The sequence below is a fragment of the Muscardinus avellanarius genome (assembly GCF_963383645.1).
Source record: "Muscardinus avellanarius genome assembly, chromosome: 5".
NCBI classification, from domain to species: domain Eukaryota; kingdom Metazoa; phylum Chordata; class Mammalia; order Rodentia; family Gliridae; genus Muscardinus; species Muscardinus avellanarius.
The window spans coordinates 55,775,833-55,793,916 of NC_137790.1; positions in this window are offsets into that span (position 1 = coordinate 55,775,833).

Here is an 18,084-nt window from a genome sequence, read left to right on the forward strand (position 1 = left end):
CATATTAAAGAAAACACATGTCCCTTCTCTTTCTGTGCCTGGCTGATCTCACTTAACAATGTTCTCCAGGTTTTCCAACTTCTTGTGAATGAAATGATTTTATTCTTTTTATTGCTGAGTAAAATTCCATTGTGTGTAATTCCCATTTTTGCAATCCATTCATCTGTTATGGAGACCTAGGTTGGTTCCATATTTTGGCTATTATGAATTGTGCAGCTATGAACATGGGTATGCATATGTTACTGTAGTTCTCTGATTAAACCCTTTTGGAAAGATACCCAGGAGTAGTATAGCTTGATCAAATGGTGGATCCATTCCCAGTTTTCTAAGAAATCTCCACACTGATCTCCACAGTGGATGAACTAGTTTGCACTCCCACCAACAGTGTAAAGAGTACCTCTTTTACCACATCCTCATCAGAATATGTTATTTGAATTCTTTTTTTTTTGGGGGGGGAGAGGGTCTGGGGATGGAACTCAGAGGCATTTGACCTCCGAGCTACACCCCCTGCCCAATTTTTTATTCTTTATTTTGAAACAGGGTCTCACTGAGTGGCGGAGGGCCTCACTAAGTAGCTGAGGCTGTCCGCGAACCATGATCCTCCGGTCTCAGCCTCCTAAATGCTGGGATTACAAGCGTGCGCCACCATGCCTGGTTTTGAATTCTTTACGCTTGCCATTCTGACTGGAGTTAGATGGAATCTCAGCATAGTTTTGATTTGCATCTTCCTGATGGCTAATGAGTTGAATATTTTTTCATGCATCTAGAATTTGTAGAATTTAGTTGAAAACCCCTCAGAGCCTGGCAGAAGTTTTTTGCTGTTTCTATTTCTTTGCTTGCTATTGGTTGGTTTAGGCTTGCTATTTCCTCTTGGTTCAGTTTAGGTACGTTATATGTGCTTAGAAATCTATCAATTCTTCCTTGTATTTCAGTCTATTTGAGTATAAATTTTCAAAATAGTTTCTAATAATCTTTTGGATTTCCTCACTGTCTGTGGTGATGTCTACTTTTTTATTTCTGATTTTAATGATTTGAGTAGATTCTCTTTTATGGTTAGGTTGGCCAGGGGTTTGTCAAACTTATTAAGTTTTTCAAAGGAACCAGCTTTTTGTTTGTTGATTTTTTGAATTATTTTTTTCTCTATTTTGTTTATTTCTGCTTTGATTATGATAATTTCCTGATTTCTACTGGCTTTGTGATTAGACTCTTGCAGTTTTCTAGGTCCTTAAGAAGTGTCATTAGGTTGTTTACTTGGTGACTCTCTGTTCTTCTTATGTGGGCACTCAATGCTATAAACTTTCCTCTTAACCCCGCCTTCAAAGTATCACAAATTTTGGTATGTTGTATCTCTATTTTCATTTAATTCCAGGAATTTATTTATTTCTTCCCTTATTTCTGATCTTACCCACTCATCATCCAATAATGTATCATTCAATCTCCATGTATTTAAATGGTTTATTTTGGTCTTCCTGTTGTTGATTTCTACTTTCATTCAATTGTGGTCTAAAAAGATGCAGGGAATTATATTACATCTTTTGAATTTGCCGGTGCTTGCTTTGTGGCCCAGAATGTGATCTATTTTGGAGAAGGTTACATAGGCTACTGAGAAGAATCAGTATTCTGCTGTTCCTGGTTGAAATATTCTGTATATGTCTATTAGGTCTATTTGGTTTATAGTTTTTTGTTTTTTTTTTTTTAGTTCCAAAGAGTATTTAGTTATATTTTGCCTTTAAGTTCAATCTAGTGGTGTGAGTGGTATGTTGAAGTTTCCTAACATTATTGCATTTGTGTTTATTTGAGATCTGATGTCCTGAAGGGTTTGTTTTATAAATGTGGGTACACCCACATTTGGGGCATAAACATTTACTATCATTATACCTTCTTGGTGAATTGTTACTTTTAATAAAATGAAGTGCTCTACTTTGTCTCTTCTGCTGGATATCAGTGTTGCTATGTCTCCCCATTTTTGGTCCCCATTAGCATGGCATATCTTTTTCTATCCTTTCACTTTCAGCATACCAATGTCTTTGACTGTAAGGTGAGTTTTTTGCAAGCAGCATACATTTTTGTTATGTTTTTAATCCACATTGCTAGTCTAGGTCTTTTAATTGGTGAGTTAAGACCTTTGATGTTCAGGGTTATTATTAAAATACAATTTTTGTTTCCTGCCATTTTGTGTTTTATCTTGTTTGATGTGATGTGATTTCTTCTTTGCTTAGTTGCCCCACTGATCAATTTCATCTCTTTGGTTATGAAATTTTCTTTTTTCTTTTTTATGGTTTATTTTCATAAGTATTTTCTCTAGTGTTGGCTTTGTATTCTAAATTTTTGGAGATTCTGCTTATCTTGAAACCCTTTTTTTTTTTCCTCCATGAATTCTGGATAATAACCTTACTTGATATAGCAGTTTTGGTCAGAAGTTGTTTCCTTACAGGGTCTGCATTCCATCACACCAGTCTCTCCTGGCATTCATGACTTGGGTTGTAAAGTCTAGGGTGATTTTTATTGTTTTTCCCCTATATCCCATATATGTCACCCTTTCTGTTATTTTCACTGCTTTTTTTTTGTTGTTCTTGGTAGTGGTACTGGGGGTGGAACCCAGGGCCTTTCTACCTCTGGGCTATACTCCCAGACCTATTTTATTTTTTATTTGGAAACAGGGTCTCACTAAGTTGCTGAGAGCCTCACTAAGTAGCTGAGGCTGGCTTTGAACTTGTGCGATCCTCCTGTCTCAGCCTCCCAAGCATCAGGATTACAAGCGTGCGCCACCACGCCTGGCTTTTTCACTGCTTTTAAGATTCTTTTCTTGGCCTCTATGTTGGTCATTTTTATTATTACATGCAATGAGGAGGCCCTTTTTTTGAACTTGCCTTAGCAGTATTCTATATGTCTCCTGTACATGTATGTCCAAGTCTCTTTTCATATTTGGAAAAATCTCCGAATCTCTGAGGAGATTACAAATACCATTGGTCTGTACCTTTATCCCTTCTTCAATGCCTTTTATCTATAAGTTAGGATGTTTTATGTTGTCCCATAGTTGTTGGATGTTCAATTTTTGTTGTTGTATTGACTTCTGTATGCCATTAGCTGTGCTTTTGGTTTTGAATGAACTGTGTTCTAAAAGTGATATTCTGTTTTTTTTCTCCTCTAATCTTCCAGAATTTATATCTATTGTCTTCATTTTATTTATTGACTCTTTTGTTTTATTCTAAACTCCTTTCTGACTCTTTCTTAATTTCTCCATTTTCTCTTTCATTTCCTGTACAATTACTCTAAGGCCTTTCATCATATTGAAGATCAGGATTCAGAATTCTCTTTCTTCTATTTCTTGTAGGTTAGTATTTGTGATTTTCCTTTCATCACTGTTCCTAGTTCTCATATTTTCAGGGTACTCAGACTTTTTTTTTTTGATGTTTTGCCATCTATTTTTTTTTGTGTGTGTGTGTGACTCTGTGGATAATCTGTCTGATCCAATCTTAGCAGTAGGAATTTAGAGGTATCACCAAGTTTGTGCACATGAAAGCAGTGCTTTTTTAAAATGGTGAGTGTTGGGTAAAGGGAGAGGAGCTGGGGTGATGGGTACAGGTGTTGGGTAAAGGAAAAGATATGATTAGGTTGAGTAAGAATTTAAGTATAATAAGGTAGTATTTGGTTAAGAATGAGAGAAGATTAGATAGTAGGACTCTTGTAGTTAGTAGAGTATTTAGTTATGGATATGTGAAATAATTTGAATGTAAAACAAGGAGGTACAGTAAGGAAAAAATGTTCTGAGAGAAGAGAGCACATAGGCTAGAGTGAGGAAGTTCATAAAATGAATGAGGAGAAGGGGCAAACAAACAGCATTAAGTAACAAAACAAATTACAAAAACTAATAATTATAAATCCATGGCAAAAAAAAAAACAGAAAAAGGAATTTAAAAAAAAGGAAGGCTGACACAGGAGGATCTGGGTTCTCAGACAGCCTCAGCTACTTAGTGAGGCTTTTTGCAACTCAGCAAGATTCTGTTTCAAAATATAGAATAAAAAATGGAACTGGAGGTATGGCTCGGAGGGAGAATGCCCCTGAGTTCCATCCCCGGTACTGCAAAAAAATAAATAAATAAATAAATAAATAAAATAAAATAAAAAGGAAAATTTACAAAAATAACTAGCAACAGTGTGTGTGAGAAAGAAAAAACAAATACCCCCCCCAAAAAACCCACAGTAGTCCTGATAATTTACTTATATATGGCTCAGACCCATGTAGTATCTGTATGTCTGTTCACTGTGATAGATTCTGGAGTATATTCCACTGTCTCTCATTTGCTTGGTAATTTATTGACAGCTTTTAGAACCACTTTTTGAGTGTTTTCACCCATCTCTTACCTCTTACATCTTTGTGTTTAGGTGTCAGGGTTTCATGGCACTGTTAATGTGTTCTGTGTAAGCCCTCAGGCCCTGGATGGACTCCATGCTCTCTGGCCTTGACTGTGATCTCAGGCCTTGTCCTCTGTGCCTTCCCATGCGGAGCCTGCACCTCCCTACCTGTACCAGCAGAGGGAGTCCAGTGTAGTCTTGAAGCAACCCCCTATGATCCTGTGCAGGCACCAGGCCTTGATCACTATGAGCCTTTCCTATGTCTCTAGAGGTTCCAACTGGACTACCACCTGGATGGGCCACCAGATCCCACCCCGCCGGGGTCTCGCAGCTGCTCACGGCAGTGCTCTGGGCCGAGTAAGGAGACCCTGGTTTTTTTTGCTGTCCTGTGGGCCGGGTCTCTGGAGGGCACAGTTCACCACTGTGGTTGCTGCCTCTGGTGAGAGCATGGGCTTTTGGATTTTTTTCCGGCATCCCTGAAGTATGGTGCTGGTCGCCTTAGATATTGGAGCCCTGTGGCTGCTTTCTGCATTTCAAGCTCTTGGAATATTTGTTTGGATTTCTTGGGGCTGCAGCACCGGAGCTGGCAATTGCAATTTGTTTGAGTCAGCAGCTGAGAAGTTGCCGGCTGCAACACCAGGTCAGTCTCTCGCTCATGCTCAGAGCACTGGATTTTCCTCCACCGTGATTCACATTTGATTTGTTTATGAGTATCTTCCACTGCTTAAGTTTGTCTGTCAAGATGCTTCCTTCTTGTAGTTGAACTTTATTTGTTCCAGCTACTGAGATGTGCTGCATCCTGCAGTCATCATTTTGTAGAGCCACACCCATAACTTAATTTTTAATAATGTCTATAATGAAGGCTTTATAAATCTCTTACATACAATACTTTTGAGCAAGTTTGAGGATTCTTTAGGCTTAAGGGCTCAAAACAGAATAGAACTAGTAAAGCAGAAATCGTCTTTCTGGCAGAAAAAAAAAAACACAATAAATTGTTATTCTCAAATTTCCTAGGTAAGCATCATAATTATGACTAAAAGAAAAACTAGAATCAGGTAGTAGAATGAGAATACAGTTACACATCATTTAAATGAATTACTTGGAGAGAGAGATTTCAAAATTTAGTACTCCTCCAATTTGAGGCAGGCAGTGTAGGGCATATACTGTGTATTCCATAATGGCCTTCTAAGCCTGGGGCAGAGTTCTATAATCAAACCTATTTGAATGCAAAGTATAAACACTAAGTGGGTAAATAGTATATGGATAGTTTCATTTAAGTTTAAGTGAAGTTCCACTGCTAGATAAGTTCAAGTTATGCTGAATTCTATCACCAAATATATTAAATTCTATTATTTTGGAGTTCTTGGACTTTTGAATTTTGAATAAGAAAATATGGACTGCATAACCATTCATTAGCTTCAGTGGCTGTGTTTTTAGGAGAAAAAAAAAGATGAAATCATGAACATTGAGATAAAAAGTAATATTCTCCCATAGATACAAAGAAAATATTGGAAGACAATGTTTAAAGACCTATATATCACACACTGCTTTTACCCAGCCCTAGCTGTGTGTGCTAAGGCTGGCCATTTAAATAGTGTTCCAACTTGGCAGGAATATATACTATTGCTATTAGCATTAGATAAATGTTTTTATGTCAAAAGATAACTAAACCCTCTGATTGTTTGGCCATGTGCTGCCTTGCAGTCTTCTGAGTTCTGTTTTCTTTGGGGAAAGCAACAATGTTCATGAATAATTGGACAGTGTCATTCCACAGGGAGCCCTACGTCCAGATGCCACCATGGCTGAGGGGAATCTGATTTGCAGCTTAAGTAAAACAAAGTCATTTACTTCTTTTGTGCCTCTGCAAAGGCAATTAGATCAGAGCAGCAGCTGACATTAGAATAAAGCTGAATGGGGAGTGTGTGTATATAGACATGTGCCTAACATTTTAAATCAGGTGTAAATACGCAATGTTTTGTTTATCTTAATTTTTTTTCAAGGAGGCTGGGATTAGAAAAATAAGAAAAGGACAGAGGAAGACTTTGTGAAAGAGCATATTTTTCACCAATCTCTGCTTTTCATTTCTGTCACTTTTAATTGTAAGATGCATGCCCTGACTTAAATGATCCCCCCCCCCAAACTCTGCATTTAGAGTATTTGTAATGACAGGGAGTTTAGTTTAATTTTCCCACGTCTTGTTCTTCTACTAACAACATTTGTCACAATTTGAATCAACATTTACCTCTTGTGTTAAATGGTTTTCTTGAGAATCTCTGGCCTTTGTTTTGACTTTGCTATCTGTTCTCCTGAGGCTGTTTTCCTTAATCTAACTAAATCCACTGAGAGTTCAAAGATTGGATCTTGTTTAAGTAAAGAGGATAGAAAACATTTCTATTAACACTGCTTTTTAAATGTGCCCTTTCCTCTGATTTTATTCTAATAGTTTCTTCTACCACCTAGCATTTTCCAGTTAAGAAAAAGTCATCATCCTCATAGGAGACAGAGATGAAATTACCAAAGGCAACAGCAATGGCTGGATAGTAGTTAATTATGCTCTGGTACATGTCTTTCATTAAGGTACTGCCTCTTCCACCAGAATCCTCAATAAAGCCAGTCTCAAAGGACCCTTTAGGAGTATGTGCGGGAATAAGCAACCTATCAGGTAGCTCCAGGAGGGATGGAGCGCTGCAGTTTGTGGGGCGGCATTAATGAGGCTGAGTAATAGAACCTGACAAGGCCTGATCAATGGACTCTCTGGGGGGATGATCTGACAAATGTAGGCTCCATGACAAGCACAGTTTTCTAAACAATGGGAAGCTTTATTTAGCAGTTGATTGGTTATGAAAAAGAACTAGTTCGGAGGGAGGATTGGGATTTACTGAAGAAATTGTCTCAGTGGTTAGAAGCAATATGGATTGATGGTATTATCAATGATAGACTTGTTGGTATTCACACTTTTCTTCTTGTGGCATTGTTGAAATATCTGGCTAGTAAATGTTATTACGGAATTGTCTAATAGCAAGTTATGGTGAAAAAATTTGCACATCTAGACTTGACCTCTTTGTGAGTTCCAAAAATGTCTAGATTTGCCAAAGGTGAGAACTAACACTGTGCAATAGCTTTAGATTTTAACCCATGCTTCATCCTAATGGTTCTGACCATGATGTTTTCTTTGGTTTAGAAGAATCATCTGGTGATTTTGTTATATGCAAAGAACTAGCTTCAAACAACAATTTAGAAAAGGGTACTCATGACTTGATTTTCACTATGTTGAAAACTAGATGTTTGATTATACCAGTTCTATTGGTTTTTACTAGACCAGATATGCTTAGTAACAGAAAAAGGAGGTCCTTAACTTAAATCCTTGTGGAGCTGAGACAATTATGTTAAAGGTTGGGAAATACTCATGAAGTAAAGAGTTTGTATATAGGACTTTGATATTAGTATTATCTCTTGTAAACAACTGAAAATATCCCTTCACTGTACACTAAGAGAATAGTTTATGTCAGAATATTGCATTTTCCCACTTCATTTTTGTTAATATTTTAGCTTCTTACTAGTAGTCCCTTGTTATTAAGTTTTTTGAATGACTGAACTATTTCAGAGCATAGGTTTTTTGCTTTCTAGTATGCTTGGCCTCTTTGGTCCTATTTCTATTATTCTACAGGTATTTCTTAAAATTTATACTCAATCCATATTTGCTGATGTTTTTATTCTACTCATCCTATAATTGTTATTATGGTTGGAATGATAAAGGAAGAGACATATTTAAAATCTCTCCTTGAGTGTGAAAAAGAAAAATACCCAGACATGGAAGCCATGATATTTTCTCTGCAATAATACTAAGAATAATCACCTTTGTTCACCACCTTCCCCATTCACAAAAGTAGGATTGGCCCAACTGTTTTATTTATTTATTTATTTATTTATTTATTTATTTATTTATTTATTTATTTATTTTTGGTGGTACTGGGGTTCCTGGAAGCCCTTCTACCTCCGGGCTACACTCCCAGACCTATTTTTATACTTTTTTTGTTTGGAAACAGGGTCTCTTAAGCCAGCGCAGCTGGCTTCCAACCTGCGCAATCCTCCTGTCTCCACCTCCCAAGCACTGGGATTACAAGCGTGGGCCACCACGCCAGGCCTGTGATTGATATTTAAATTCAGTATACTATTCAAGACAATTCTATGTTGGAACAAAATGGTCTGCTGATAGATAAACAGCTGTCTTTTCCAGTTTGGTAATTCATTTGAAAATTAAGGAATTCTATGTCTCCAACTATAAGTTTTATTTTGCTTCAATTTTGAGTCTCCATTAGTATCTAGAAGAAGTTCTTGAAACAGGAGGATGATTATAATCATATAATTCTTTTCAAATTCTACCAATTGTTTCACCAATATCACAGAATTCATTGGGTCATTCTAGGTAATACAAAGAGTTTTAAGTCTACAATTCAGAACAGTGTTACATTGTAGGAAAAAATGTTAATTTTAAAGTAAATCCATATAGATCTGAGTTTAAGTACCCTGAGAAGTCCACAAATCTACATGAAGTTTCAAATCCAAATAAGGCCCTTGACTTTGAAGCAAGTGTTTTATTGTGTGGTTCATGATAAAGATTCCTTAATGACAATGGAATCTTTGAATTGTTAAAAAAATCTGAAATTCAAATTTAATATTCACATTGACATTTCAGTCTCTATCTTTATGTCTTAATAGTGAATATGTAAAGATTTTGAAACTCTTCCATTCTTGACAAACTACTTTCTGTAGACCACAGTTATTTATTTTATTTACTTCTGCAGAGCATCCCAAGTAGAGTAAGGTTATTTTGAGAAATTTACAATAAATAAATAATTTTCTTCTTAAGAGATTGTAATCAGTTCTAAATCAAAGCTTCCTTTTATAAGTTACTGATAAAAAAAAAAAGCACAGCAGGTTTATTCAAGAGAAAAAAAGATGTGAATATAGAATGTGTGTTTGTATGTGGTGTGTGTGTGTGTGTGTGTGTATGTGTGTGTGTGTGTGACGGACCAAATAAAATAAAGGGAAGATAATCTCTAGATAGAAAATTCTTAAATTTAAAATTATTTTATTTACGTTCATATAGTGGTTCTCATAATTTTAATAGGTTTCTTTTTTACTTGATGAAATGAAAATATATCTCAGAAATTCATAGAGACAAAAACAACCTGAACTTTATATCTCAAATAATTTCTCTCAAAAGAATCTTTGTGTTAATTTCCCCAAGTTTTATCATATGTTGCCTTGATGTTTAAATAAAAATATTTGAAGTTGGAGACTTTAAGTATAGAGATATAATATGAAGATGGGCATAGAACCACCCACTTTATAACTTAGTACCCACAGTATCTGGAGTGAAACACATACACACACATTCACTGATACATACCTATTGAAATTTGTCCTTTTCATATTTTATGAACTTTTTCTCATACCAAGATTATAAATTTTGATAGGTTCCCAAACGTTTTTGTGAGTTACGAATATTTAAAATATTTGAGGACAGAAAATTAGTCTGAAAATACGGGACATTTTTAGATTTTACCACAACTAAATTCTGCTTAAAGCAGCAATTTGCTCTCTGGTTTCCCATGAGGAAGCAAAACACAATAAATATCAGAGCATGTGTAATCTTTTTATATAACCTTGGTATCATGTGATGACTTTACATGCCTCAAATGATATATATTTAAGGTATATCAGTGGCCTTATAATTTCCAATTCCAGTAATTATTTAAATGCTTGATTTTCTTTTTTTCCAAAAATGTTCAGCTCAGAGACAAATTGGCACAAAGGCTAATTAATAAAATAATATAGATTTAAGACATGTAAATTTTTTATTTTCTTGTTAATCCTGAGGTATAAGAATGATAATGAGTTAAATAATTGATTATAAGTACATGCACATATATACAGAATAACTTCAGTATACTATTTGTTTACTGATTAACTCCTGGAGCAAGTGACTCCAAAACACAATATTTTGAGAATCCGAGGTTAATTTTTTTCCAGCCAGATCTATCGTAGATGTATGAAACTTCATAAGCTATCAGTAATGCATATAATAAGCATATGTCATAACCATGCCATACTCAAAAGAAGTTCTGTTGCTGTGACACAGATTCTGCTAGTGTAAATGTATTCAAATAGGAATTAGGGGAGAATAAAAGAAAAAAAAAACTCAACCAAAACAGCAAGTAATAGAGATTAATACAATGCAGAGTAATGTATGAAATGAGGAAAAATTGTATCTAAATTATTTTGGCAATTTTTACTTTAAAATATCATCAGTGTTTCCACAGGAAGGATAGATACACTATTTTGGAAGATCCCACCCCACCCGCACCCCTTCTTTCTCGTTAATTTCATCTCAGCACAGATTTCTTGCCTCTGACAGCAGCACGGTGCTCATTATGTAGCACAAGTCATCAAATGGAGGTTAGGAGAGTGGAAGTCTGTTCCCTGAAGCAATTTGTTTCAGCAGTGCTGCTAGAGCATAGTTCAAAATTATCTTTAATATGAATGAGAAGCTGGAACCTCTTGAATAGGCAGATGGAGTTTTGGTGTTTTTTTTCCCTCTAGATCATAAACTTGTCTGCTTTTTTCAAAGTACATTCATCATCTTGGTTGCTATTTTGTTTAACCTTGTTCTGCCATTCTTTCCAATTACTCTGTTTAGTTTATCCATTCAGAGTTAGCTAATTGGCTTCGCTCAGCCCTCCTTTTCACACATTTCCATCCCATTCCACATGTAATTCAAGTCCCATTAGCTCCCACTTCATTTAAACCAACAAAGGGCTCATGGGACTAGTTGGGCAGTTGGAAACAGGTGCAACTAGCCAGATGGTTGGCTTGCCAGGAAGGGCAGAACAGACTAAGGAGCTCCCCCATCAAAATCAGACTGTCAGGCTGTGACAACTAAAAGGGTTAGCAGAGGGCTTACCTTTCATTTAATGACTATAGATTTTCTTTTATTGGTTCTCCTTAGACTCCATATGTATATTCCTTTTAGGATTATGACCAACACTGAGAAACAATCAACTTGCATCTAACATTATAATGTGCGCTGCCAAGTTATTGCTTGATTTTATTTTGAAAAATGAAGCAAGATAAGTTCTAGAGATTATTTGAATGCTAACTTTTGGCTGTGAGTATCTATTTCCATGCTGTATTTACTCTGAGTATCTCATTGTTTTGAACTCGGCACCATTCTGAACCTTGGATTGATTACAGGTCTACTTTTTCCTTATGAGCCAATGAAACAAAACAGAAATCCACGTGGACCTTTTCACTGCATTCATGTTATCAAGTGGCAACGTACCTCTGACATAGTTATTTTACCGATACATAATTCAAAACAATTCTTCACTACTGCCATCACATCCAGATTCTACATACTTCATGTTCACAAAGATGACTGGACTTCCATTTCTTTGCTATCCATTGGCCACATGTTGTTCTACACCTGATCTTTTCACAGGCCTTAAATGGTATTTTATACTTATTCAAAGACACAGGTAGCTTTATTATTTTTAAGCCCCATTATTTTGTTCCCTTCAATTCTTATTCTTGCTAAACTTGGAGAATGAACATAGAGATTCAAAACACCTTTACTTGGAGATTTTATTTTTCTATGTGGGTTTAGAAACAATAAATATTAGTTTTTCATTTAATCTTCTGGCCCCATCTTTTTTTCTATCTCTTAGTGCATCTGTAGAGTGAGTATTGCTCAAGGCTCTCTTCCACTATCCTAAGTTATATATATTTGACCTTATTTATAATAAAATGCCTTTGTACATCTCATTGACTTTTTGATGACTTTCTATTTCTGACTCAAGTATTAGATGTTTATCACAATCACACATTTTCATTATATCTGATTTTAGTCTTGGTAAAATTGGCAACATAATTTTGTTTTTAGTTCTGTGCACTCAGAGACTATTATTCTTTTTCATTTCTTCTATATTGTCTTGCTAATCCTCCTAGGTGATTTTAAGCAAATATACTTTTTCTTTACAGTTTCTTTTCTAAATATTCTGATTGGAATTTTTATTAATATATTTTTGAACTATTGAAACATATTCACCTAAAAATAATTGAGGAGGAAAATAGAAACTAAGCATTGCTTCATATTTACTCTATGGTAGATATTCTTATAGTTGATTAAATAAATTTGTCATTCAAATTTTAAAATATTTATTAAGTAACCATTTTATAGATGAAAAATTGAGGTACAGAGAACTTATGAAGCTTTACCAATATCATAAAACCAAATCCAATTGGGACTTATACCTCCTACACTTTGGGTCTGCCCTTAAAAATAAATCATCATAAGTATAAAAAATGTAAGAATATTTAGAGGGAGCATAATAATAAGGAATTAACTGTCCTCCAAATACAGGTCCTTTGTTTGAAATCATATAGCTAAAAATATTTTTCTTGAATAGTATTGCATTCGCCTTCTCCAATGCTCTACTTATATAGGTAATAGCTATCAATTAAGGAATACCAGTGACAACATTGGCACTTGACATAGTCTCTAATTTCATCTTTAAATAACCTAACATGTTTGGAATTACTACTCAGATTTTATAGCAAGGAAACAAGGTCTCAAGGGGTTTTTCCACAAAACCCACATAGTGCCAGGGTAGCGTTTAAAATTCAAGTGTACCTGGCCTGACTACAAAGTCACATTCTGCCAGTCTTCCTTTTTACATCCATAGCTGTTTTTAATAAGACTCACTGAAATGTCTCTTGGACTATTCCTTTATTCTATATTCTCCCTACCTTATAATTCTTTACTTTTATCAATCCATTTGATTGCTAGCATAGTTTTGCTTCTCACCAGAATTTTCCTCATCATATGCTGTTTCTTGTTCACTGTTGCCTGACTAATTGCCTTGAAAATTTTCTCCTCTCATCAGTCTTATATTTGCCCTGCCAGCAATATATAAAATAAATTTGAATAACTTATAAATGATTGATTTTGTCATTTCTGAAATGAGAATAATGGCAGAATCTATCTCGTAAAATTGGAAGTGTGAAATGGACACTAGGTGAACATGCACTGCTCAGATTAAGCATTTGATGATTTAGTTTTAATTTTTATTTATATTATATCTTACCTATTTTAAAAATATGGTTGTACTTTGTATTGGCATAGAACTATTGTACAAATTTAGGGGGATAGTGAGATATTTCATCACATGTATATCATGTACAGTGATTAGACCTGGGCTACTGGCTTATCAGCTTAAATGTTTTAATCTTTTAATATATTGGAAAAATTAACAATTCTCTTTACTAGCTATTTTGAAGCATACAATTAATACCCAGTCATAGTTACCCTAATGTATTATAAGGCTAGGAGGGTAGAAGTCATTTTTCCTATTTACCTGTACCTGCTAAGAATCCTCTGTTCCAATGTTCCTGTGAACCACCTTCTCTTCATTCCAGCCTTCTAACTGCTACCCTCTCAGTCTTGTAACCACTATTATATTCTCTGCTTTTATAAAAAAATCAACATTTTTGCTTCTGCATTTAATTAAGAAAGCTTAGGATATCTTTAGAACTAAAATAACCACATGAAACCTCTTTTTACAGAAAGGAGAAATAAAGGTAGATAGGAAATTTGCCTAAAATAAACTACAGAATTGGAATACAGTGTAAGAATTGGCCTAGCTCTATAAAATTGAGTGCTAATCCTTCCTTTTTTTTTTTTTTGTAGGCTTGGGGATGGAATCCGGGGACATTCTACCTCCAAGCTACAGTCCCTGCTCTATTTTTTATTCTTTATTTTGAAACACGATCCCACTAAGTTGCGAAGGGCCTCACTCAGTAGCTGAGGCTGTCCGCGAACCTCGATCCTCTGGTCTCAGCTTCCCAAATGCTGGGATTACAAGCGTGCGCCACCATGCCTGGTTTTAATCCTTTTAAAATATACAATAATTACTTGAGCCACCTCACCTGTCATTGCATAGCTCTTGTTTCACCAAGATCTGTTATCTCATTGTTTATTCAAAGAAATATTATCATTTATGTAATGTAATTTTGCCTATTTCTACCTTGAAAAATCTTTTAAACATTTTCTAGTCATTAATGCTACACAACTCTCAATTCCTCTTCAAATATCACTTGCATAAGATACTTTCCATAAAAACCTCACATCCAGCTTCCTTTTTCCTGCCTGAATTTCGCTCATGTTTGCTTTCTATGCTAAGCATTTAACGTAACATTCTATTGTGTCATGTTTGTACTATAAACATTTCACAGTATGTGTGTCAAAGCAAACTAATGTCCATAACTGGTCAAAGCTAGAGGAACTGTAGCTACCTAGACTTACAGACAGACCTTTACACTATTATCATGGCAAGTTGGTTTGTTATTTCACATGTTATCCCCCACTATTTTGGAGCAGGCACATTTGTGTTTCTCAGCATTTTTATGAATATATTAGAGAGATTTTTCAATACTGCTTTTGTGACTGTTCAAAAGTCTAAGTTCAAAGTTGTCATCAACTCTACTGCTAAAGCTTAATTTGCTGCTTTCCCCAATTCGCTACTTCTCTAGAGATTTATGCAGTGCTGAAACAAAAAAGTTTGTTATCCACAATATATTCTCCAAAGTGACTAAGATAGCTGCCAGATTTCCTAGAATTTTTCCTTTCCTGCCTCATTCTACTATTTTCATAGTTTCTCTTTTCTTTTGATCTTTAACGGAGCCAGTTGGAGAGTTTCATAGATTATTCTGGCTTTGGGTGAACTTCCAGCTCAAGGAGATAAAAGAATTTTCTTCTCTCTTGTCCTTTCAAATCATCTTTTAAACCATACTCTGTGTAGGTTCCTATTTAACCATCTTGTGCTGTCCAGGAATCAGCCCAGGACTCCAATGTCAATGGAAGCCTAAGGAATGTGTTTAATTAAAAATAGACTTTCTAGCTGGGCTTGGAGGTGTATACTTGTAATCCCAGTACTTGGGAGGCTGAGACGGGAGGATCAAGTTTTGAAGACAGCCTCAGCTACTTACTGAGAGCCTCTGCAACTCAGTGAGACCTTGTTTCAAAATAAATAATAAAAATAGGACTTAATGGCATTCAGAGGTAGAATGCCTTTGGGTTTCGTTCTCAGTACTGCAAAAAAAAAATACAGACTTTCTAAAGTTATTATCTAGTTATAACTGTACTGTGTCTTATATATTTTAAATTTATTTTGACAGTTTCTCTATTTTTAAAAGGCATCATCCAGTATAATGTTCAATATATTAGCATTTAGAAAAATTGTTCAGCTTCATCCCTTTTAGCCATTGCAGGTTAGGATGTGGAAAGTTTAAATTGAAACTCTTTCATAGCTACAAGTTTTTATGATCCTACACCATCTTTCTAATTGCCCCAGTGTCATTTATTGCCTCATTGGGAAAGTATTCTAATGGCCAGAAGTCACCCCATGGATATAATTTCACTGATAGTAGAGAATACTATCTTGAAATCAGGACTTTTAATTACTCCAAAATAAAGCCATTGCAATTGAATTTGGCACTATGGAAAGCTAGTGACAGCTCAACAACTCCTCATTGAAGAGACTGAATTATGTACATATGTCTTATTAAATACAAGATAGTGTATCTCAATGCACTTTCTACTCAATTGGGTTATTCCTTAGCTGGAATTTCTGACAAGAGAAGTGTGCTTTAGGGAAAGCCAGAGAGGAAAGAGATAGTTGTCTTAACCAATTGTGGTTAAATATCTTAACCCTACAAATTATAAAGGCACATGAGCTTTGCTAGAGCTCCTGTTAGTGCCTTGGAAGAGGCATGAGCAAGTGAGAGATTTCGGCATCATTATATTTATCATAAATCTGTTTCTGGGTCCCCAACCATCCACAAAAGGTCCCAAAGTCCATGGAATGGTTGAACAATCTTTTTTAATTCTTAAGGGTAGACATTTTTTTTTGTGTGTGTGGTACTGGGGATGGAACCTAGAGGCTTTCTACCTCCGGGCTATATTCCCAGACCATTTTTATATTTTATTTGGAAACAGGGCTTCACTAAGTTGGTGAAAGCCTCACTAAGTAGCTGAGGCTGGCTTCGAACTCATGCGATCCTCCTGTCTCAGCCTCCCAAGCGCTGGGATTACAAGTGTGCACCACCACGCCTGGCTTAAGGGTAGACAACGTCTAATAGATGCAACAACAATGGAAGGCAAACTTAGTCATAATCAAGTTTATCATTTAATGTCATTTGGGCAACTAATGTCATTTGTATTACATTGGTGTTTTCTTGGTTAAGCTCCCTAAAAGTAATTACATATGATCTTGGCATTAGGAGAAAATAGACCAGAATTGTCTTCTAGCCACCACATCTCCACTGAGAGTAACATGCCACCTGGTTACCATCCTCATATATTTTCACACATTCTTGCTGTCTACAGTGTCCAAGGTTGGATTGCATCTCCTCTCTAACCTACTTTGAACCTGGTGGATCACAGCAGGCATTTTCAGGGTGCTCCCAAGTGCTGTAGAAACATTTCACCTTTGTCACAATGGGTGTTACAATAATGTGAAGTCTCCATACTCATTCACTAAGCATATCTGTTAGCATTTGCCATGTCAGGAGATTTTTCTAGTTCTAAATAAAATACTCAACTTTTCACTTGTCATTTTTCTTAAATACATTCATATATCCTATATATTTATATAAAATATATGTATTATATATGTATTTAATATATATATTATATATCATATATATATATATATATATATATATATATTATATGTGTGTCTGTGCTTGAAACACTCTAAACCTAACCATGACTACAAATATCATTGTATCTTCATTTGAATGCAAGCTCCATGAAAACAGAAATTTGTTTTTTTCCTTTTGCTCACTGTGGCATGTCAAAAGTTTCTGTGGAATCTGCAATATAGACACCACTCAACCAATAACTATCAAATAAATGGAAATAATTTTAACTGCATTTCCACATGAAAAAAGTTGAATATCTTATTTGTTGTTAGACTTGCTCCACCCAGTTAGCTTGTATTAGATTTTCCCCAGAAACTCCATGATGCCTACATGGAAAAATTGAAAAAGTAAAATTCTTGAGAAACTCTGATAATGTAAAATGTATTTATTTTCTGCAGTAGTAAAGGATTCAGTTTTGGAAATATGCAAAAAAAAAGCATATGGAACAAAGTGAGAGAGGGTAGTAATATAGACAAAACAATATAGATACTATAATAAGTAAATGTTAAAAAGGACTAGAGTTGAAAGGAAAGATGGCTGAACTTAACTTTCCTTTTACCTAAAGAGAAATAAAAAAACATAAAAATTAGTTCACCAAGTGCATGTGAGATTATAATGTACCAATAAAAATATAAAAAATTAAAAAGTGAGCTCTCACCATTATCCAGACAGCCAATCTATACAGGTATTTGAAAACTAACATTTTCATCCAGGCGTGGTGGCACACGCTTGTAATCCCCGCACTTGGGAGGCTGAGACAGGAGGATTGCACAGGTTTGAAGCCAGCCTCAGTTACTGAGTGAGGCTCTCAGTAACTTAGTAAGACCCTGTTTCCAAATAAAACATATTTAAAAAATGGGTCTAGGAGTATAGCCCGGAAGTAGAAAGCCTCTGGGTTCTACCCCCCGTACCACACACACACACAAAAAAAAAACCTAACATTTTCATCTTTAAATAGTATCC